Source organism: Aedes aegypti, chromosome 3, assembly GCF_002204515.2.
Source record: "Aedes aegypti strain LVP_AGWG chromosome 3, AaegL5.0 Primary Assembly, whole genome shotgun sequence".
Taxonomy (NCBI): domain Eukaryota; kingdom Metazoa; phylum Arthropoda; class Insecta; order Diptera; family Culicidae; genus Aedes; species Aedes aegypti.
Genome location: NC_035109.1, coordinates 194,777,852 through 194,802,524, shown reverse-complemented (window position 1 = coordinate 194,802,524; position 24,673 = coordinate 194,777,852). Strand labels below are relative to the sequence as shown.

The following is a 24,673-nucleotide window of genomic DNA, read 5'->3' as shown; positions in this document are numbered from 1 at the left end:
TTCCAGGAACTATCCGTGACTTAAAATTTGCCTACCTCCAGTGGACGAATTCCATCCAGAATGAGTCGAAAAAAATAAAAATCGTGCTCGATAGTCTTCAATTTGGATTCAATTTTACACATGTATTTGGTATGGTAAAATAATTGTTTTCCAGAGAAAAATTAATCATTTTGACTCAAGTGTAACTTTTGAAAATGGCTTATGAATTTTTGCATGCAACTTATTTGAAAAATTCTAACTTCGAAACTGTTGATTTTAGAGAAAAATGTTCTATGAAGAAGTTGTAGTAAACCGTTTGGACTATAAGAAAAAAATATACACTGAAAAAATATTTTATTAATTTGCATAAAAAATTCAAAAATAAAACTTGAATTTTAAATTACACAAAAACCCCACTTGTAATTTTTTTTATATTTTCACCATATAAACTTGATACTTAAAAAAAAAACGTATTATTTTAATGTAGAAACACGAATAACTTATGAAAATGGCCTATTTTAATATTTAAACAATTTTTTTTGCATTAAACTCGATATAATTCGAAAATGGCTACTTCTATAGAAATTATTCACATAATCATTATGGCTTAGAATCATTTCAAGATGCTTATTGTATCATCAGAAAGTATTTATTTTGACAAAAAATCAAAATTTTGAAAATCGACCAAAAGTTGTTCTTAGAAAAACTTTTTTATTAAAAATTTCTCCATCATGAAACTTTGTCCCAAACCTTTTTTTACTATCAAGATTCTATGGTGAACATTTGAAAAATCTTAAAAATGGGGTTTTTGTGTAATTGAAAATTCAAGTTTTATTTTTGAAATTTTAATGAAAATAAATAATATATTTTTTCAGTGTATATTTTATCTTATAGTCCAAACGGTTGACTACAACTTCTTCATAGAACAGATTTCTCTAAAATCAACAGTTTCGAAGTTAGAATTTTTCTAATAAGTTGCATGCAAAAATTTATAGGCCATTTTCAAAAGTTACACTTGAGTCAAAATGATCAATTTTTCTATGGAAAACACTTATTCTACCATACCAAAAACATGTCCAACATTTAATCCAAATCGAAGATGGTCGAGTTCTGTGACTGACCGATTTGACATGAAATCCGTCAGTGGCAGAAAAGCACAACACCCTTTTCACCTGACCTGACCCAGTGACCCACCGGAATAACTCCGGCCACAGGAACAATCCCAAGATTTCCTGTCCACTTTTAGAAACTAGGTATATGTACGAGTATACCGACAAAAAAGCAATTGAAATCCGTTAAGTATTTGCTGAGCGGTGAGAGTTTTCGTTTATTTTTTTTCACTCAGGCCTATACGGGTTATTGGCTCAATTATTTGAAACAAAAAAATCACTTTTTTGCCACCAGGTGACGCTAGTGATCATGATAGTTTTTTGCAGGCATCTCAGGAGCCTCACCACTTAGAGAGATGTCATCTTGGGCAAAATTGTTCAGTAGGTAGGTTCATTATTTTAGACGACCTAGAATTTCAAGAAATAAATAAATATATCTTTTAAACTACTGAACAACTCTGCCTAAGACGTCATCGTTTTAAGTGATGTTTGCAAAACAAATGTTTCATGCTCATTGACGTCATCTGGTGGCAAAATTCAAAATCAACTAGCTCGATTGCCCTAGGCTTATTGAACAACTTTGACGAAGACGTCATCTTTTTAAGTGGTCAAAATTCTGAGATATCTGCAAAATAAAAGATTCATGTACACTAGTGCCACCTGGCGGCAAAATCTCAAATCTGTTAGCTAGAATAATGGTAGCCCACGAGCTACTGAATAACCTGGCCGAAGACGTATTTTTTTCTATGAGATCAAGCTCCCGAGATAATCTGTTGCCTAGAATAATTATAGCCTTTGAGTAACTGAACAACTTTGAAGAAGGCGCTTATTTTAAGTAGTCATGCCCCTGAGATATTTACGAAACAAAACTTTCATGCACACTAGCGCCGCCAGGTGGCGGAATTCCACACCTGAATGACCACCGCATGTCAGGCCTCGATCTTCTGAACAACTTTGTCGAAGATGGTTTTCCAACATTAAATCTAGATAACGAGGTATTTCAGAAAGTTTTGATTATCGAGAATTTCATAGAAAAGGGTCCATGGCGCGTTTCTCTCCACATTCTATTCGGGGTTGGCATTACTCTCTAAGAATACAAAAAATGGATATGAGACCTTATCGAAAACACAAGATTACACATGCAAAATGGTCAATAGTCAAAGAAATCTTTTAAATGATAACTGTGGAAGTGCTAATATGAACACTAAGCTGAGAATCAGGCTCTGTCCCATTCTCTGGTTGGGAAGTAACACCAGAAACAAGAAGAAGATTTCATGAAAAATAGTAAAACTTTGTGTGAAAACTTCAACTCAACGATGTGAAAGTAGGTCTTTGTCAAAACAACCAATGAGAAGTGGTCTTTTTGACAGGAATTTTTTTTCATTTTTGCACTATTTCCTGATAGGTCTTGTCTTAGGTGGCATCAATCTTTACTAAGTTCCTTATAAAATTGTTTTATCCCCAGCTTATATTTATATCAACCAATTCAAATCGTCATTTATCACCCATAGAAAGTTAATGATTTCTCGATATCTCCCTTCGATATCGAGATGTTGAGAAGCGACTGTAGTCTGAAAATTATCGGCTTTCATTGAATCTTGTTTGGGTCAAATAAAAAAACTCAGTAGGCACAACAAAGTTTGTCGGGTGACAACTAGTTTTTTTCCATAAAAGTGTTACAGCATGTGAATAAATTCAATCAACTGTTGAACCAAGTTATAGGTAATCACAAGTTATTTTTTGAGAATTATTCGTCAATAGCTTCAACTGCTCAATGAAATTGGACACCGAAAAGGAATATTAAGTGCGACCCTTGCGAATCGGATGTACCTAAGCTTCAATTGCGCCCCCAGTGAGTAAGTATCCTTAAGCATAACCGTCACTGCACGGATCCGATCAATATTGTAATCGCCCTCCTCATCCATCATTGAAATTGAAGCAATTATTGTTTTTGCTTGTAAAATTTTTTTCGGCAAAACTACCGTTCGGTGGTCATCAAAATATACGTCTTAATCAAACCGTCTACGCTGCTTCATACTTTGCATAATGCCATCTTCTGTGGGATTGATCGAGTAGGAAGGCCTATCATTTGCATGTTGTTTGTAGAGATGGTCGGGTTTCACATTTTTCAAACCCGAACCCGACCCGTACCCGAATTATTTTATTCCTTCAAACCCGGACCCGACCCGAACCCGAGACAAAAATTGAGAAGCAAACCCGGACCCGACCCGAACCCGAAAAATTTTTCCTGTTCAAACCCGAACCCGACCCGAAACCCGAAAAAGTTTTCTAAGAAAAACCCGAATGGAACCCGAGTTCGAAAAGATGATAAATTCATCGTTTCTGATGCACAGGGAAGCTTGCTGGTTGTTACTTTGTGAACAATTCTCATCAAACCCGACCTAAACCCGAAAGTTTTGAAGCCCGAACCCGACCCGTACCCGATAATTGTTTAGCCTTCAAACCCGACCCGAACCCGAACCCGAAAAAATAAAAATTTTCAAACCCGAACCCGACCCGAACCCGTCGGGTTCGGGTTCGGGTCGGGTTTCGGGTTTGAAAACCCGAGACCCGACCATCTCTAGTTGTTTGCATTCAATTCGTTTGGTATTCTGAAAGACGTCCTCTATATTGATGGACGGTTGTACAACTCCCCTAATTCAGCATATTTTTCATGGTTAATCCTGGCCGATCATCCGGCAGTTGTTTACCTAGTGATTACATTTACTTGCTGGAAAAGCAACCGAAATTGGATAGCAATAAAGCAGACGAACAGTGAAGCTGCTATGAGAGAAAGTCAAAATATGTGTTCAAATGAACATGTGAACATTTGGATAATTGATGTTCAGTAAATTTTAAATCCAAAATTGAAACGAAAAACGACTTGTACTGATACCCACTTTTAATGATTTGATGTAATTTCGATGAATCATAAGGCAAATGCAATGTTTCCGAATATTTCAATTTTCATAGCACAGCCTTGTTGATAGATCAAATTGTTAACTCTTGGAAACCACGTTTTACCGTTTTTTCCTGGCTCTAAGCCCTTTTGAAAATTATCTAAAATTTTGAAAAAAAAAAATCTCAGGAGTCAATACCGGCATTGAAAGAAAGAACAAATTATTACTAACTAATTGCAATAAAGCTCAAAAACTTGCTATGCAGTTTGAAAGCGCGCGCAATTTTAATTTAGGACTTACTAGTCCAATTGAAAATCAAGTTACTCAGGACTTCGAAAATATTCTCAATCAGGAGAACATTTTTGAAAATTCCAGAAAGTAGCTTATTATTTTTAGTTGATATATTTAACAAATGTTTTCCGATTAGCATGTTTTCCTGACAAATGGAAAAATGCGATTGTACCCCGTTTGGCATAAAGTCGTTTGGCATTAGGTCGTTTGGCATAAAGCCGTTTGGCATAAAGTCGTTTGGCACAATGGTCGTTTGGCATAATGGCCGTTTTTACTGAGATCAACACCACCGAGCCCAGAGCAAAAAAAAAATTGATAGATTCTAAACAACCGTGGTGTTCGTTCAGAGATTTTCCAAGCTAAAAATTTCAAAAATTGTTGTGACATTAGAGAGCATTACTAAATAAAACTCGTGTTGGGTCTCTACATCTCAGAACATAGAGTATCTTTGAGCTTGTTGTGACATATTTGAAAACAGTAAATTGGCAAAGAATGTTCGCAGTTATTCATCAAGGGAACGCTCATAGAATATTTCGCTGCAGATCAAGCTCTGTCCCAGTTTGGACGTAACACTCGATGAAAATTTCTTGAGAATGGATTTTTTTTTGCAAAATATAAAAAGCTCTAATCTAAAGATCTATCAATGCGACTTATCGCAAAAATAGCCTATATACGAGAGCAGATTATTTTTCGATAAAAATGTTTAAGCCTCTAACGCAAAAAAATCTTTTCACAGCATAGCTCAAATGAACAACACATCTTTGAAAGAAAATATTTGTGGCAAAACTTTTCAACGGTTTAATATAAATTCTAATATATAATTCTGACTATTATCGAGAGAAGGGAAAATTTGTGATTGAAATAATATTTTTTCAAGCATATCTCGGAAGGATATCACGCGTTTGCCCCAAAAAAGTATATGTTGAATATTGGCAGGTTCTAAAGTAATTATCATTCCGGCACATCCGGCATTGATAAAACAGCAAAATATAAAAATGATTAACATTTAGCTTTACTAAATAAAAAAAATTTAAAACAGTATACATATAAAGAACAGCCTATTTTTAAAAGAAGGCAAAATTTATAATAAAACCAATAGAAGAACCCCGAATGCCATTTCTCCAAATGACTGGTTTCCCCGAAAAGTGGTGACGAGAAAGAACGATAAACAGTCAAAAGAAGGAAGTATTCTGTTATTCTCGGCTATACACATGTTGGCAAAAATGCTGAGGACGGTAAAACTCGGAAGAACCGCCAATTAAATAAAGAAGGGTGCATATCAGATGGTTAGTTCGTTTACCACCCTGAAATTTACGACAATTATGAGTGCTAAAAACTTTATCGGGGAAGTTGGATTGTCAGGGAAACGGGATATTCGGGGAACTGGCGTTCGAGGAAACGACATTCGAGGAAAAGTAGCACAACCCATCGAAGTAACAGCAGTAATCGATTTCTCTTTTCGCTGATAATTTGAGGAGATCAATGTTATCGAGTGCCGACCTTTCGTCAGTCGGAAACAAAAAAATGCTTTAAAAATATAGCTCCAAAGAACAGCCTATGCATAAAAGAAAGAGAAATTTATTGAAATTTAAATCAACAGTTTACATACCTATAATTATGGTAACATCATATTTAGAAAAAAAAAAGAACAATTAAAAGAAGGGTAAATTTGTGCTAAATATGTATAATCTTCAGTGCAAAAAATTGTTCCAATAGCGAAACTCAAAAGAAGAATTAATATTTGAAAGAAGGGTAGTTTCTGGATAAATAATAAAATACTATTGTCAATAACTTTCCTCATATGCACAGCTAAAATATGTAGTAAATTTCAGTTTTTCATGCACATATTTGGAGTATCAAAATAAACTGAATTGTCAACGACTAATCGGTTAATTTTTCAATCGGATGCACTTTAGATTTACACGATCATGTAACATTCAAGCATCTTAAGTTGAAAATAAAACGTGATGCTGTAACAATAGATGAATTTGATTTACTTTTACTATACTCTTCTGTTTACGCTACATTGAAATTTAAATATTTTTATCTGTGTGCTTAAATTTATTCAAGAGCGAATGATTGTTGAATAAAGTGTCATTTTGTATCAATTGACTCCAAAACAAGCCTGATGTCATCAGAAAGATTCAATAGAAACGTAAAAACGAAAAATTGAGAAATTATTGGTTTATTATGCCAAACGACTATTATGCCAAACGACTATTATGCCAAACGACTATTATGCCAAACGACTATTATGCCAAACGACTATTATGCCAAACGACTATTATGCCAAACAACCTTTATGCCAAACGACCATTATGCCAAACGACTTTATGCCAAATGACCATTATGCCAAACGACGTTATGATAAACGGCTTTATGCCAAACGACTTTATGCCAAATGACCTACCTTAGCTTAGCTTAGCTTAGCTTAGACTGACTACACATATCAATGGTTGCTATTCCGTGATTGACCGAAGTCAGTGAAAATGCACAAAGAATCAACTAGAAGTTCGGCTGGGATTGGCCATAATCTTCTTCAATGTGCATAATTCAGTGCCTCTATTTATACAGGGTCAATAACGGCGCCGGCCACGTCCTTGCAGTCAGGTGGGATTTGGGGAAGGAATGTTAGTGTGTAACCTTTGCTATTTGGAGACCGTGTTTGCCTCTGCATCTCCACAAAGGTTACTGGGAGGGATTTTTGTTAATGGGAAGGATCGTTGGGTCACAGGATTCACTTTGATAAGCGATTAGACCATGATAAATAATGATTTGTGAGATATATACATGCTTATTTGTAAACATAATATTTTCATTTGATATGAACAATTTCTATGTAGTGGAAAATTATGCCGACACTTGAGGTGACGAACCATTCAAAGTTCGTTGAACAAATACCTAAATGTAACATTCCTACAGCTGTCAGGACGAAAGCATGTGTTATTATATTTTACTGATTTGAAAAGAAACAAAAAACTCGATTGATTGGAACATCATAAAACACTCTTATTCTTATGCCGACACTTACAGTGGCGAACCATCCAAAGTTTGTTGAATAAAGTGAACCTTTTGCAAGTCTACACTTGTAGTGTCGAACCATTTAAAGTTTTTTTTTTAATTACAAAAATCAAGGTAAAAAGGGGTGAAAATTAAAAAAAAAATGTGAAACATAAATAATTCATGAATCAGAGTTTGTGTCGTCACTCACAGTGACGAACAATTCATAGTTTGTTGAAAATTCATATTTACGTCCCACAATTGTAATGATTAAATGTGCAGTCATACATATTTTATAGATTAGAAATAGTAGCATGAAACGAGCTCACCAATTGATCCTTTATCCTTCACTGTGCAGCCACAATCCACTCTCAGCCTCACTCGTTTGCTCGGCTTTATAAAAGCAGAAAAAAATAGGCGCGCGAACCGAAAAGAAAAAAAAACTTGGCTTTCTTGACGCACTGCCCAGCAGCAAGCGTCAAGGTTAAAGGATCAAAAAGAACTAACCGATCACGCCACTTTTTCACATACTAGACCGACGCGCGACATGTTTGATCCTGCCTCCGTCGCTCGCCCCCGTAGGAGCAAGCGTCAAGGTCGATAGATCAAACAGAACTAACCGATCGCGGCACTTTTCACTTACTCTAAACGAACTAACCGATCACGCCACTTTTTCATTTACTAGACCGACGCGCGACATGTTTGATCCTGCCCTCGTCGCTCGCCCCCGTAGGAGCAAGTGTCAAGGTCGAAAGATCAAACAGAACTCTACACGAATGATCGATGCCGATAGTGCGATTACTAAGCGAACCGGACACGATCTTAATTCCGTCGCTCATCCTCAAAGGAGCATGCAACAGATTCAACGGATCAAACACTACTGACGCGTCGATTCTTTTTTTTTCACCCGCACTTTGTTTTCGTTTTTTCTTCCGAAAAACGCGATCCGGACACAATTGATCCGGATTCCGTCGCTCGCCCTCAAAGGAGCATGCAACAGATTCAACGGATCAAACACTACTGACGCGTGGATTCTTTTTTTTTTCACCCGCACTTTGTTTTCATTTTTTCTTCCGAAAAACGCGATCCGGACACAATTGATCCGGATTCCGTCGCTCGCCCTCAAAGGAGCATGCAACAGATTCAACGGATCAAACACTCGACTTTATGCCAAATGACCTACCACCGAAAAATGCTAAGGTTGTACCAGTTTTAACTAGACAAAAATCCTGCAGAAGCTTCTAGCTATCGTCCAATCAGTTTGCCTTCCTCCATCAGTAAACTTTTTGAAAAGGTTATTTGATGGAACAGAATGATGGTCCACATCAACGAAAATTCATTTTTTGTCAATGAACAGTTCGGTTTGCTCCATGAACATTCGACCACTCATCAACTTTTACGAGTAACAAATTTGATCTGTTTCAACAAATCTGAAGGCTATTCTACTGGTCTTGCTCTTCTAGACATAGAAAAAGCATTCGACAGTGTTTGGCATGAAGGTTTGACCGTAAAATTAAAAAACTTTAATTCTCGCGAAACATTACTAAAGGACCTTTGTACAAATGAGAGATTATCTCCTCTCTCGCTCTCTTTCGATTATAACAGTGCAATTGTTAAGCTTTTGGCAAGTTTTTCACTACAGATCGAAAGGCAATTTCCTTGTCTAGCGTTTCATACAAAAAACGCAACAGAAGAGGTTAATGTGACTTAGTTATTGACTAAAGAGAAAGTATAAAAAGAGAGCCTTAAACATAGTTCACGATTTGTAGTTGAAAATTCGTATAAAGACTGATAAGCTTTTATTTTTCAATATAGAACCATACTAGCTTCAAATTATTTTGCAACATTTTGAGAGAAAGTGGGTGGTATGAAAAAAATGGCTTAACTTTACTACTCGTAGAATCCACTCAAACACAATATCCATATTACATTATTACACTTTTGGTATGAATAAAACTCATTTGAACATGTAGTATGTAGGGTAAGTGTACCAGTTATGGCCATAGTGATTCCCTATTTGGCCATATGCAATGTTTCTATAATTTTCACATTTTTATCTTTTTGAATGTTTTAACATCAATATATATTCAAAACTTTTCAAAATGTAGAGACATTTAAGTTATCACGTATAGCGAAATAGGGAATTACTATGGCCATAACTGGTACACCTACCCTACAATAGATCAAATATTGGTCGCAGTGGTTTATGTTCCGAACAGAAAAAAAGTACTGTGATTTTTAACAGTATGTTGAATGGAATCTCGATGATGGAGTTCTTAGTATTTCTGCGGTATACTCGTTATTACGGTAAGTCTCCTGGAATACGTAGAAATAAAAATAAATTCTCTCGATATATCATACCACTTATTAAGGAAGGATTTTTTGGAACTTTTTTTAGGAATCCCGGTATAAATTTTTATAATTCTAGTTTCCTATTATACTCATGTATGCGTCTTGCATCAAGTAGGCTGTTCATGCAATCCCCCATACAAAATGACACTCTAGTCTTCTCCAGATTTCCCGATTATTCCGGCGACTTTTCCGAGCTTTTTCATCGCACGAACACGTCGCATCCCTTGTCGAGTGCTTGCAGTGAAAGGCTTACGTCAATCCATTGACCCGTTTTAAAGCCATTTCGTGACATACAAACGCCATTCCATTTTTATTTATATAGGGAAAGTGTACCAGTTATGGCCATAGTGGTTCCCTATTTGGTCATAAGTGAAATTTTGATAACTTTCACATTTCAAATCTTTTTGAATGCTTTAACGTCAAGTTATATCTTAGATCTAACTACTACAACACACAACATTTTTCAAAATTTGAAGACATTAAAGTAATCGCGTATGGCGAAATAGGGAACCACTATGTCCATAACTGGTACACTTTGCCTAGATAGATAGACAGATAGGTAGATTTCATTCGACATAGGTTCCAATGTTTCAGCATTGGATAGTCTATGTAACTCATTGGTACTATACTGCCGTGAATCACAAGTCAGTCCCATCTGTAAAAAGTAGGCATTGAGAAAATGGGGTGTGAAGTTTCCAAACTCATTTTTCATACGAATATTCAAAAAATTCCAGAGGATTGAAACGTTTTCAAATCATAATTAAACTTTCACAATTTGCTTGTCACTATGATATCTTTCTGAGAAAAATATAAAGATGAACAAAACACGGTTCATTTTTGTGTTACACGATGCAGGAATCTGTAATGGGACTGATATGCGGTAACTTTTCATTAAGGGACAATTTTACTTGTCGTTTTTTCCTACTTTTTCCGAACAAATCTTATTATCCCATTAGGGCAGCTGAAAGAGCACGGGAAAATATGTTGAAAACTGAACTCAACTCAATTTTGATGAAAATGCAGATGGGACTGACTTGCGATTCACGGCAGTATACCAGGGAGGAAGCTTCACCATCATTTTAAAAATTTTATTTTGAATCTTCTGCATGAATTTCTTCCTGGTATTACAACAGCTAGTTCATATTGGTACAGCGGGGCGAAGCACTTTTTGCACCTTTAAAAATTATTGAACTTTCAGACTTTTTTATGGGTTTGATTTAAATTCTACTAGTAACTTGATCAAACTATTATAAAAATGTGAAGAACAAAACATATTTTCTTGCACAATGTATCACAAAATTACGTAGCTGCTTTTTGCAAAACTTACAATATACAAAATCCTTTAAATTTCTTCAAATGGTAGTGAATGTAAAATCTAAACATAATTCAAATGAATGGCTGAAATATAATAGTGAATTAATGCTACTTTGTTAATTGAGGTCCTATTTGGGTACAAGTTTAAAATTGTTCAGTTTCTCAAATAGTAACAATTGCAAAGGTATATCATGGTCACACAATATAAACAATATAAACAATTATCATAATTTCGACTAATAAACACTTTGCCCCCTCAATATTTCCATGAAGTTGGTGCCATGTTTTAAAATATCAGTTGTTCAAAAACTAAAATGCAATCAAAAAACTGTACCTAAAAACAATCTCAATACTTACCCCTCTGCAATGTAATCAAAGCGAAAATTGGAACTTTGTTTGTGTTTGATCTAGAAACATAGTTTGCATGATGTATATGTTCAATTACTTGGGTGTAATTTATACACTTTGCAGCCACTGTGCGATGCTTATCGCAACTCAATTTACTTTCAAAATTAATATAGCCTTTGTGTGACTCATTTTTTCTCTTGCGTTTCTCATCTCGTTTCAGATTTGCGAAAAAAAACTGGAATGTTGTGTAATTTTATGTCAATGATGATGATGGCGATAGATCTGCCAGCCAGGATAGCGTCATTATAATTCATGAGATGCAGAAAAGAAGAGAAAACTGTCGATATTGACGTGATAGGAGGATTATACACAATTTTGAATTTCTCTGTAATCTGCTTCCGCGTACTCGGGGTATGTTTTGATGTGCTCGAGAGGTTCTGCTCCGGAAACAGGAGGAAACATCTCTAGTCGGTGACAGCTCGTGGATCGGAAGCTCGTCAAGTGGAAGAAAAAGAAATTTGAGCACGTTCTAATGCGGTGTGTTTGCCGTTGCTAGCAAAGAGTGATTGTTCCTCTTCCTGTACTTGAGGGCGATAAAAAGAAATTTTCCACATGGTTTGTTGTTGTTCCTAAATCTTTGGTTGCGCGTGTGTTACATCATCGACTTGTGCAAATCGCAAATCTTTCATCAGTGCGTGAGGTAGGCGGTGATGCTTGTGCAAAAGACCGGGGCATCTTGCGACACGATCAAAATTTCATAGGCGTAAGCGAAAATAAATTTATCATATTGCTACAGAAGAAAAAGAAACCTAAGCAACAGTGAACAATATCAGTATACGGAATCGGTGCTGGGCGTGCTAAGAATGTCGTAAATTCAATTTTGTCAATTTGATTTTTTTGTTGCTGAAACTGTTACCGTTTCCATACGCGAGATTCCTGCCATCATCGCGTCTTCTTCCCGAAGACCCAGTATTTTCCTACAGGTAAGTGCTAGTTTATTTTCGCTTGTCTTATGTTTGTTTTCATGTCACTTGCCAAGATTTTTGAATGCGATGCCACGTGATTTACAATCACTCAAGATCAATTGAATTTAGAGACTTGATTTTGGATGGTAGATAATGGATTTATTATGCACTTCTGAGATGATTTGTGCCATGAAATGGTGTCGTATAGTTGAACTTTGAATTGCGTGACCAGTTTATACTTTTTCAGCAAACAATTTCTTAATTACAGTGGGATTCCGTTTTTGGCATGCTCCGTTTTTGGCATGCTCCGATTTTGGCACCCCCCGATTTTGGCAACAAAATGGATCCGTTTTTGGCAACATTTTTCAATACCATTAAAATTTGTATTTTTTTGTAAATATTATCGTGTCTGTTGCCTTAGTCATTTGAATAGCATGTCACCTCCATACCGATTACATTCCAGAGCTCCATTTTCGTCGATATTTCCCCAAATCTCACCAACTACTAACGATTCACGTACGCGCTTATTTGCTTCAGAATGGTCATTGGTCATATATTGACAACGTTTCATGAGGCCAATAATCTCCACCAGTATCTCAACTAAAGACTCTTTTCTTAGGCATTCATATTGAGTGACCAGCCCACTTGAGTCTGCCTGTAGGTAATACAATAAAAAACACTTTTCTTCAGATTTGAAACAGCTTGTTTGAACAAAGCACCAGCACCGACATAAATCAACACAAAATCTATGACTCACACAGAGTTACAATCATAAATCTTGTCTCATCTTTTTGCTCACTGTCTTTATTATTATATATTTACAAACATAGCGCTTGAAGCTTGAAGCTTGATTAGCCGCCCGTCGATGCTACTCCAGTATCGCCAGAACAGCTGCACTTACACAAGGAACCAACCGAATGACTGCTTGGGACTAACAGACACCCTCAGTGTACGGTGATCTTATATTTTTAGGCGACAATGGTGCCTGCCACGTCAGAATGCAGACCAATGTGGGGAAGGGGAAGGAAATGATGTTGCACTTCTACTGACCCACTGTAGACCGTGGAGCTCGACTGCATCTACGCCAGTTCATGCGGAAGTTTATGGATTGGGGAAAAGGCATGGCAGATAGGTTTGCTTTTGTGGTTAGCAGACTGCCTATGTATCAGGCGTAAGGAAAGGCATGCGCGTGGAAGAATGGAAGCGTTAGGGAAACGGTTTATCGTCCGTCCTGGTTCTAGCGTGTGCTATGAACGAATAGTTTGAGTGTGATAGATTAAGAATGGAAGATAGAAACAAAGTTACAAAGTACGAGGAAAGGGACGGGCCTGGGATTGAACCCATGACCTTCTGCTTATGGAGCAGAAGCGGTAGCCATTAGACCACCAACCTCGTCATATTTACAAACATAGCGCATGTAAAAACACACCGTAATAGTAGATACAAATATGTACAGCAAAATGTCGTGTATCCTAACTTTGAGTAAATTTCATTGAATAACATGACAAATGCGAATACAGTCCAAACTACAATTTATTCTCAATAATATCGTTGAAGCGTGCAATAAATACGACTGAGTGTTTTAACTATTTGTCTGTGGTATTGGTGTGTATATTGATCTTTCTGCATCAACTATTTTAAGCTACGTTTCCTCTTTTCTATAGACTCTGTAAGGCGTTAGATTTGTTAAGAGACGATCAAGAATTCTGTAATCAAGAATACGGGTCTCAAAATCATCAAAATGTTTCTTACGAGCTGAGTCTATGAGTTTCCTAACTGTACCCTGAAGAATCCTTAGGGGATTCTTGGTTCTTGTGTGTCCAAGTGGACACTGAGGGCTTCTTGATCCTTAGAGTGTATAATTGGTTATAGAGAATTATGTCCAAAATCTGGTGATTCCTAATAAACTCTAGAGCGTCCTGTAAATTTTAAGCGGGATAATGAGGATTACTAGTAGTATTTTTTATATTTCCGGCGAAAGCTTGGGGATTTTGAAAAGGTTCCCAGAGGAATTTGAGGTGTGCTAGTGGTAGCCTAATAATAATAAACTTAAAATGTTTTTTTCATCGGAGACTTGAAAATTTTCAGCAACATCGCAGCGGAATTCCAAGATATTAACTCCTAGCAAAATCCTGAGAACTCTATGCGAGATCCTACCGATGCTTCGCAAGATGCTTCAGAGCTCAAGCGTTTTTTTCTGTAGATTTCTTATGACAACCTGAAGATTCCATATAAGGTTCTTGAGGTTTCATAACGAGATCCTGTAAATTTCAGTTGATTTCATAAGGTAGGTGTAAAACCTATAGGTATCAAGCTAAATTAAAATTATTTAAAGTAAAAATTAAATCTACAGAATTACAAGTCACATTTATGCATCATCTCATGTTTATGTTTGCCCTTTTGATTGCAGTCAATCATTCATTATAAAATGCTTTTCTTTATCAGAAACATAAATTGAAAGAGCAATTCTATACTTACCGATTTTTTTAAATTTTACGCTAAAGTCCAAAGGTAAACTGATTTTATATGTTAGTTCAATTAAAAAAAAAGCTAATGCCGTTTTGCAATACCCAGCCCTTTTAATTCGTAAATACGTCTTTATAAGAAAACAATTTTTTTTTCGTGTTCTTTCATAGTTTTAAGAAAATGTCCAGTTCTTGAATAAAGGTCATTTATGCGATTATCGGTTTTACAAGGCCCTTCTATACAAATATAATACATAAAGCTTCTTAAAAATAATTGAAGACGTTGAGGCGTAAAAACTCCACCAGAAAAACATTTGCCAAATTCAACATTACGGGGCTATAGATTCATAGCATAGTATAACCCTTCGGAAAAATGCTTCGAAGTGAACCTTTTCGAAGTCTCAACGCCTTATGATTCCATAAAAATGATGTATTTATATTGTAATGATGTTTTCAAAACCAATAGTTGAAAAATGAAATTTGAAGTATGGGTTCCGATTTTGGCACGGTTCCGTTTTTGGCAACTGAAAATTTAAACTTTGTTGCCAAAAACGGAATCCCACTGTATTGGAATTTACCGCAAGCTTGAAAGTTTTGTTGTCAATTCGTTATTGTCATTTTGTTAATTCAAATAAACAGACGTTTTAATTTTTGAAGAATATTCTGAACAAAACCATATTTTCAGCTTTAAAAATACAGTTATACCTCAATTTGCTTAAAAAGTGAAAAAAAAACCTTTGAGAATATCTCCTCTCTCTATCTCTCTGAATTCCTGATGAAGTTCCTCCAAGGATTTATTCAACAATCATTCCATGATTTTCTTGATTTTTTTCTAGATTCTTCAAGTGATTTCTCCATTTTTTATACTTTCGTTCAGCAGTTTCTCCCGAATTCCTGCAGATTTTTTCTTATTAAAACATTTTTTGGGGATTCCTTGGGGTATTGTTTAATGGAATTATCTAGCGTTCCATGAATACTGTAATACAATATTTCAATACTCAGAAATGAAATCGTTAGGAGAATTTTTCCAAAATTATTTTTATTCCATTTTTATGACAGAAAACAGTAAATTGACGAAACATTCACGTAAAAAAATCACCAATGTTATATTCAAACACTCAATCTTTTCATTTGGTTTCATGTATAATGTTTTGCGCAGTGCCCTTACTTGCAGTTTTGGAATCATTTCCCCTCTTTCAATGTTCCCAAAATCCATCAATTGGCTGTAGCTCTGGGGTGTTTGGAGCATTGCAATACTTTGGTTCTCTTGAAATTTTGTCAGCAATGGGGCTCTGCACAAAAACTGTCTCTCTCTTTCCCTCCTTCGTGAAATTAGTAAACAACAAGGCCAGTAAACGTTAAAATGTTATACAAAATCAAAACATTTGGTATTTCAGGAAAAACATGGAAAAAGGGCCATAGTTTTCTATGCATTTAATTTTCATTTTTATTGGAGCAAGTAAAAAAGGTGCGAATTTCAAAACTGTATATTAAATCAGAATTGTGACATTCATTTGGAATGTGCATTTGTGAAACTATATTTTAGCGCTCGATTTGAGAAACTATATTTTAGCGCCAGCCGTTCAAAGTTTGTATGGTATTTACGTAGTAAAAATTTACTTTTGCAAAGAAAAATCGCCATGGATCGCCTATTGACCTCTATAAAAATTCTGAATACAGACCTCGATAGGTATTTTTGCGATGAAGAATATTACCGAAGACCGCGAAACAACCTGACGCTTGTGAAAAGAGTTATTCATTGAATACCCGTAGGCAAGGTGACGTTGTTTAACACGTAAAGGAATAACAATAATAACAAAATTGGGCAAAATTTCCTGGTAGTTAATGCTTAATTTTCTCAAGCATCGGATTGCTTTGCGGTTTTTGACCTATCATTTTTCATTGCAAAAGTAAACTTTCACAAACTTTGAACGGCTAGCGTTAAAATATAGCTTAACCAATCGAGCTGAAATTTTGCACAGTTTTCATGGAACCCAAATGCAATCCAAAAAGTGGAGTAAGAATTTATATGTTTCATATAACCATGTCCTAGGCTAGTGTACATTTTATAGAATACTGTTCCAAGAAATTCAGCATGACCATGCTGAGGGTCGTGGGTTCGAATCCCGCTGGTCGAGGATCTTTTCGTACCGTAATCCGGGGTAACATTGACTATTTTTTTTGAATATTTTTTAAATATTTGGTTCGAAAATGCAATAGTTGCAAATTTTATATTTTTAAAACAAGTACTGCCACCCATAGCTCGTGACTATATACTTTATTTTGTTTTTTGAAAGGTTTAAGCATGTTAAAAAAATGTTTTAAGTGATTTTTTGATTTAGCTGATATGGGGTAACATTGATCACCTATGTAAACAACGTTCGGTAATATTGAAAATGTCGTTACCTACTAAAATCATGGCCCCTGAAGCCGAATATGAAGGCCAAATGCTTACAAGTCATTTACTTTTTGGGTTATTTTAAAATTAAAAACATCTCGAACCACGGAATACGCCTAAAGGTAGGCAATTTCCTAAGTGAAAGTTACATTCTTAAGAGTAATTCGGTAATGTTGCCTAATTGAACATATTTATGAAAGTTTTGACAACGAATTCGTTTTCGGCGATGCCGTTTTTAGCAAGAACCGCATTTTTCTTGCTAATATCATTTACAGAACATATGAGAGACATGAATGTTTGGTAGCGTCATCCTTAACCATTGAAATCATTGTTTCGAAAAGTTGATAAATTTACGCATAAGGTAAACGCAATTTTCGCAAAAATCATCACTTTTATCAGCTGATGAATATAAGAAAGAGAAGCACCAATCATGATTTGGAAATGTTCCATCAATAATTGATAATGCGAACTTTTTATGAGATGGGTCATTGCGATCAATGTTACCCCGCTGATCAATGATACCCCGGATTACGGTAATGGAAATTTTCTCGATTCCCAGGGCATAGAGTATCTACGTACCTGCCACACGATATACACATGCAAAAATGGCCAATCGGCAAAGGAAGCTCTCAGTTAATAATTGTGGAAGTGCTCATAAGAACACTAATCTGAGAAGCAGGCTTTGTTCCAGTTTGGACGTAACGCCAGAAAGAAGAAGAAAGAAGAAGAAGTACCAAGAAGTCAGCATCTCCAGAACACTTTAAAAGCAGAGCTTAAAAAGCTACTTTCAATTGGTGTAACGATTAAATGATTATGAATTTATAATTATTATCTAATGTTAGGTGCAGAACAAATTCCAAATGAATTTCTATTCCTGGACACGTTTCACCATAAATGCACAAGACACAATAAACCTCAACAGATCGTTTAGTTTTATCCGAAACTATGATAGACTTCTTCTTCTGTTTAAAACAACTTTCACTTGTGCATAAGGCCTTCAATTTATGTTTTGTTTGGCTTTCGAAAAAAATCGAAAAAGGATCATTTATGGTAACTTTTTCGGAACTCACTGCATCAAAACAGTGGTGCCATCTAAAACGTATCTAAATCTTACGCTTCAGGTTAATTATCAAAACTCCATGTCTGAAAGACTGTAAGAGATAGCATTTTGCGACGGATAATACATTATTTTCACATATGACTGAGTTTCCTCAGGGATGTCAAAAATCTTTATTTGCGGAGGACACAGGCCTCTTAGCCAAAAAACGAAGTCTGTGTGTCATATATAGTAGGTTCCAAACAAGTTTGAATATACGTTTCGCCCAATACTTCAAAAATTGAACTGATGATATTCCCACATAATTCAAAAGCTCTTTATTTGAAACCTTTACTAAGGCATGTTGTCATGAAGAGAGGGGCTCCAAAAAGTTGGTCAGATGAAATTTAGTAGGGGAAGTGGTGGTAAAATGAACACAGTGCCTTTTACCGAGAACAAAACAAATTTCCATGCATTTTTATCACGCACTAACGATTTAGAGCATAAATAAGAGTGTTCGGGTTGATACGGAGGTTAACTGGAGAGAAAATATAAACGAAATCTAAAAGTATAGAAAACCACTTTGAAAATTGGAGCTGACGAAGCTTTTAGTTCGAAATTCTTAAGGTTTTACAGTGAGGTAAATATTGTTTATTTATTTATTTATTTCTTCTTTGCCTTCAACTCAATGGTTGCACAGACTGTAGCTTAAATTAATTATATTATCCTACTTTTAAAAGTCGTCTTTGTTATATTAAAATCGAACTTGTCATGTACTTCATTGAAATATCTACAGCAGCTATGGAGAGGATTATTATGACCGTAAAGAGTACGATGCGTCGGTAGATAAAATAACGTATTTTGTCGTAGACGACGAACCGGAGCATGGAAATTCATCTGTCGAAGAAGATTGGCGCAGTCGATGTTTCCTGTCAGTAAGTCAAAGCAGAAGATTCGTTGTGCCATAACTCTTCTCAACGCTAACGTGTCCAATCCTATTAGCCTGCAACGGTGATCGTAGGGAGGTAATCTGATGGGATCATTCCACGGTAATTGACGCAAAACATAACGCACAAAAGATCTCTGCACCCGTTCGATTCTGTCAGCTTGAACTTGATGATACGGTGCCCAGACTTGTACGGCGTACTCCAACACACTGCAAACTACTGCACAGTAGATCGATTTCATCGCATAAACATCCCGAAACGATTTTGTGATCCTTCGTACGAATCCTAGCAAGGAAAACGCTTTCGCCGTAGTAGTAGCAATATGCTCATTAAAGTTCATCCTGCTATCGACAATCACTCCAAGATCCTTAATAGAACTGACACGTTCAAGTGTTTGAGATGCCATTTCGTAATTTTGTTGCATCGGGGAACGTGAGCGTGAAAATGAAATACACTTACATTTGTCTGCATTTACTTCCATTCCGTTGGCGTGACACCACTTCACGATCGTATCCAAATCTTGTTGTATAATACAACAGTCGATACGGGATAGTATCGCTCGGAAGATTTTCAGGTCATCGGCGAAAAACAATTTTTCTGATTGAATTAGACCACACAGATCGGCAGTGAACAAAATGAAAAGCAGCGGTCCCAGATGACTTCCCTGAGGAACACCCGAAGGTATCCTGAAACGGGATGACTTACTACCATCAATTTTGACGAAAGCCCAGCGTGCAGTCAAATATGAGCGTAACCAAGATGTTGCCCACTCGGGGAGGCCCATTTTTTGTAGCTTTGCAATAAGTAATCCGTGAGGTACTCTATCGAAAGCCTTTGCAAAATCGATATATACGGCATCGACTTGACGATTTTTTTCCATTTTGGTTCTAACACTAGTCACAAACGTCATTAGATTCGTCGTTGTAGATCTGTTCTTGACAAAACCGTGCTGTACCTCCGGAATGAATGGCAAAACGGCTCGATACAAGGCCTCATGGAAGAAGCATTCGAGAATCTTGGAAAAACAGCTCAGTATTGAAATACCACGGTAATTTTCAGCATTCGTTATGTTGCCCGATTTGTGAATTGGAGTAATAGATGCTTCTTTCCATAAAGCAGGAAAAACGCGATTCCTAAGCGATCGATTAAAGAGAATTGATAAAGGTAGGGCAAGCGATTCGGCGCACTGCGTAATAAACAGCGGTGGAATTTCATCGGGTCCTGGACCTTTAGTGGTATCCAAGTCAGATAAACGCTGATAAACTTCGTCAACATTTACCTCCATGGGTGGCATACGCAAATCATAGGACAAAACACCATCGAGCACCTCGTGAGTAACTTGAGTCGAATTTTCGTTATACACACTTTTGAAAAATGCGGCTAAAAGATTGGCTGAGTTTGTTGCGGAACTAGCATGCTCATTCTGGAAAGATATCTCACGAGGCACGCTATTTGGTTTGCGTTGATTTTTCACAAACTTCCAAAATGACGAAGGATCGCTTTTCGCTTTGTGTTCCAAGCCTGATATATACTCACGGAAAGCTGTACGACACATGGATGAATACTCCCGTTCCATTGACTGAAGTGTAATCCAGTTCTCTTCGGATCTATGTTTAAAATACCTTTTACGGATTTTGCGTAGCCTGTTTCGAAAGTGTCGAAGATCGACGTTCCACCACGATTGATTGAAGGTGCGAGCTGCTTGGTTGTTTTTGCGAGGCACATGTTCACGGATGATGTCGTGGATTAGATTGTAAAACACGATGACTGTGTCGTCCACAGAGTTCTCATTCAGAGTTACATTCCAGTTGATGGCGGTTATACTCCTACAGACAGCACTGACGTCATAATGACGAAAATCGAGTCGGATGTCGTAATAACCCGTATCGTCATTTTTCAACGGTAGGTGAAAATTTAGGAGGATCGGCTTGTGGTGCTGGTCAAATTTTAACAGAGGCATAGGTGGCTCCAGTACTTCCACACTTTGAGCATCATTTACAAACGCCAAATCGAGTAAAAGTAGGTGAAAATTTAGGAGGATCGGCTTGTGGTGCTGGTCAACTTTTAACAGAGGCATAGGTGGCTCCAGTACTTCCACACTTTGAGCATCATTTACAAACGCCAAATCGAGTAAACGACCATTTTGATTAAGGACGTTCAGCACTTGAAAGAGTCCGACTGAAAGTACTGATTCCGTCAACGTGATCTCTGATTCAGAAGATGCATTTGTCGGTAGGTACGCGTTGATTTCGTCATCATAACTCCAAATGAGATGCGGTAGATTGTAGTCGCCCAACAAAACTATGGTGTCGTTGATCGATGCTTTCTCGCAAACCTCTCGAATGCAGGAAGCATGTTGGTCATAGATTGATGAATCGGAGTTGGGACTAATGTAGATACAGCAAACATAGACCGATTTTGATGGAAGCTTAATACGTACTGCAACTTGCTCAAGGCCGAACCCCTGACCGAATGAAACTATCTCGCATCGATGGTGCTTCTTAACAGCTATTATGGTGCCACCCCCTCGTTGAAGATTACTTGTCGAGGCGTTCCAATCACACCGATACAAATTGTATGCAGAGGACAGCTCTGAATTGGCAATACCTGGATGCAACCAAGTTTCCGTAAAAGCCAGAACCTCATAATCGCAGTCACTTAATTGTACAAACAGATCGCTCGTCTTTGTTCTTAGACCACGAACATTTTGGTAATACACAAGAAAGGAGGACAGGACAGACGACGTACCTACGTGGTGGTTCGGTATCGGAATTCAGCATTAACCCATGCTCGGTTGCTGGGGGTCTGGTATGATGATCGTTTGTGGAACCGTAATCACGGGAACAGATGTTGGTCTCCAAAAACCCTGGCGTGTTAGGCTATGATCTTCAAACTCACGAAAACGAATTCCTCTGGGCCAGGTATCAGCAGACATTGCCTTTTCCCTCAAATCAGCAGAGACTCCAACTTTGAAAGAGACAAACGATAACATTCGAAGATCTCTATTCCTTGGAATCAGCTTCACTACTTTCAGGTCGTTCGTCGCTAGGCTCTCCTGCACCATGTGACGCACCTGATCCTCTTCGACGTCGGGTTGAATACCAGACAAATACATTCAAAACTCTGGTGTTGCACTCGTGGGATTAATTGCCAGGGAACCATGATGTCTACTCTGATATCTTTAGATTACTTTTTAATGGTTTTCAATAATTCATAGATATATTTTTAAAAAACATTAGTTTTACTCATGTTTTTTACAAGATGTTCTTTTTACCACCAACAGCTGTTCATTTTACCCAAATTAAATGATTATATGAACATTTGCATCAAGTTTTGCTAGTGATAACAATATGTGAAAAGTTAGCTATTTTAGTCTAATTTTAGCTGCTTTAGGTAACATCTCTATTTTTGATCTTGTGCGATAGAGCTTTACATATTCCTTGTTTTGCTACCAGAAACAAGATGATATCCTTAAGGTGTTCATTGTACAACCCCTTCCCCTATCTAGGGCTCATGCTAGATTAAAATTTAAGTTTGAAAAATCATATTGAGGGCATTCAAATATAAAATGTCTGTATTCATATGCCCCCAACAAAAATTGGACAAAAATTTCATTTTGACTTACCTACACGTATTCAATTGAATTTCGGGTTCAAGCTTTTTCAGCAGAAAGTATGTCATGTATTTTAAATGTGTACAAATATTGTTATGAAGTTAAACCACATTTCTTCCTGAAATCATAAATATTTGGTGTTTTTTAGTAATTATCTCGAATGTATGTTACATCGATAAAGCTGAATTTAAGCACATGTTTAAAAAGCTCAATTCTTTGTCCAGCTCAAATCAAATGTATGTACTGTTGTATGAACTACGCATCACACGAAGTCCTGCCCATGCTTATCTATAGAAGAGCTTCTTAGAATATAATAGTACAAGTTTAATAGTTTTGTTTTGATTTTATTAAATTTTTTTTTTCGATGAGTTGTATGAAATTCATGATTGTGTTGCTTTCATCCAACGAATCATGATGAAAATTTTGAAGTAAATATGTAGGTATTTGAAAGTTTCTCATGACGAAGAAAAATTGCCGCTGAAATCAGCAATGTTAATTAATATTAACTAAACTATAAGGTTATCCTGACCAGGATAACCTTATAGTTTAGCCTATCGCTGCACCCGTTGCTAAGGGCAACCCAAAATTACTGTAGAAAAATGTTCTATTTCCTGCTGCATTTCTTGCATTTAGAGCCTTCAATGACACTAACGATTTAGAAAATTCGTGCACCCAAAATAGGTTACTTGATGAGATTCACGTTTTGGAACTACTGTACTGGGAAAAGCCACGTGATTTTCGCGAAATTCAAGCCTACTACTATTACCATTCCCAGCATTGATCCTGACAAGTTGACACAGATGGCGCAAGATTTCGAATGTATTGTCAACAATTTTCGGTCAAATATTCTTTGTTAGTTTAATCTGTTCATGATCATACCTTTCTATTTCATTTTACCCCAGTAGTTCTAACATGTCCCGGTGTATCTTTAAAACTTTAGACAAACTAAGGCTCTCACTTTAAGGACAATTAGAGGCTATTGATTGAAACTAGAGTACTAGAGTAGTTGCGGTAAACATCGCAGGGTTGAAAAACGTCAAGTCGAGTCTAGTACACGACACTGAAGACGGCCTTACAGTTGAGGTCGAAATACGCGTATCTGTCAAAGGATACAAACTCTAGTGGAATTAAATGGTAAAGTACTAAATTCGGTTTTTTCATCTACTTGAAAAACGTGTTTTATTTTAAGTTAATGTGCATTCGTTGAGATAGCAAAAATTAAATTTACAGTTGTCAAAACCTTAATAATTTTATAAATTTGAGGCCAGAATCACTTCTTTCCGCCATCTTGAATGGTGAGCTTTATTTTGAGCAATATTTTCATGAAGTTGGCGCCTCTGTCTGTATCCACTTATTAATAGAAAATCAAAAATTGATCTTCAAACAAATATTTAGGCTGGCCATATTATATGCTATACCAATATGGGCTAGCTATTGTAAAAACAGGAAGAAAGCTTTGTAGAGGATTCAAAATATAATGTTGAAAATTATTTTGAAGCTCCTTCCCTGGTATAACACTAATGAGTTACATAGAATATCCAATGTTGAAACATTGGAACAAAAAATTACTAATAATTTTAAACAAAAAATACAGGCTTTGGAAAATACAACGATCTTTGACACACGAGCCATAATTTCATCCCATTTATCCGCCTGCATTCATACAACACGCATGACATTTATCGTTCGTTGAAGATAACGAGCCATGAACGACAGCAAGACAGACACACACCACCCACTGTTTGAGGCCGATTACTGTGTTTCAAAACTTGTAACATTCGCTGACCCACTCGCATTCTAATCATGAAACAGGGGCGAATATTCTTTATTTTCTATGCTATGTTTGCAGGGATCTTCAATGGTCCAATAGATTATAATTAGGTTGTTAAAGGCTGCATTACCAAAAAATATGTAAGTTTTTTTCCAATTTTATGCAAAACATAAATCACCTCATCC

At 36.5% G+C, this 24,673-nt stretch overlaps 1 protein-coding gene across 2 annotated transcripts in view; it reads left to right on the top strand.

The window, feature by feature from the left end:
• Positions 1-24,673, top strand: part of LOC5575382 (TWiK family of potassium channels protein 7) — a 505,115-nt gene that overhangs the window by 161,923 nt on the left and 318,519 nt on the right. Inside the window, exons 2-3 of one of the 2 annotated variants that reach the window (XM_021848514.1) lie at positions 11,514-11,993; positions 12,090-12,276. The gene's annotated coding sequence lies outside the window, so the exon portion shown is untranslated. Of the gene's footprint in view, positions 1-11,513; positions 12,277-24,673 lie in introns of both variants that reach the window. The other variant, XM_021848513.1, reaches the window with a different exon arrangement.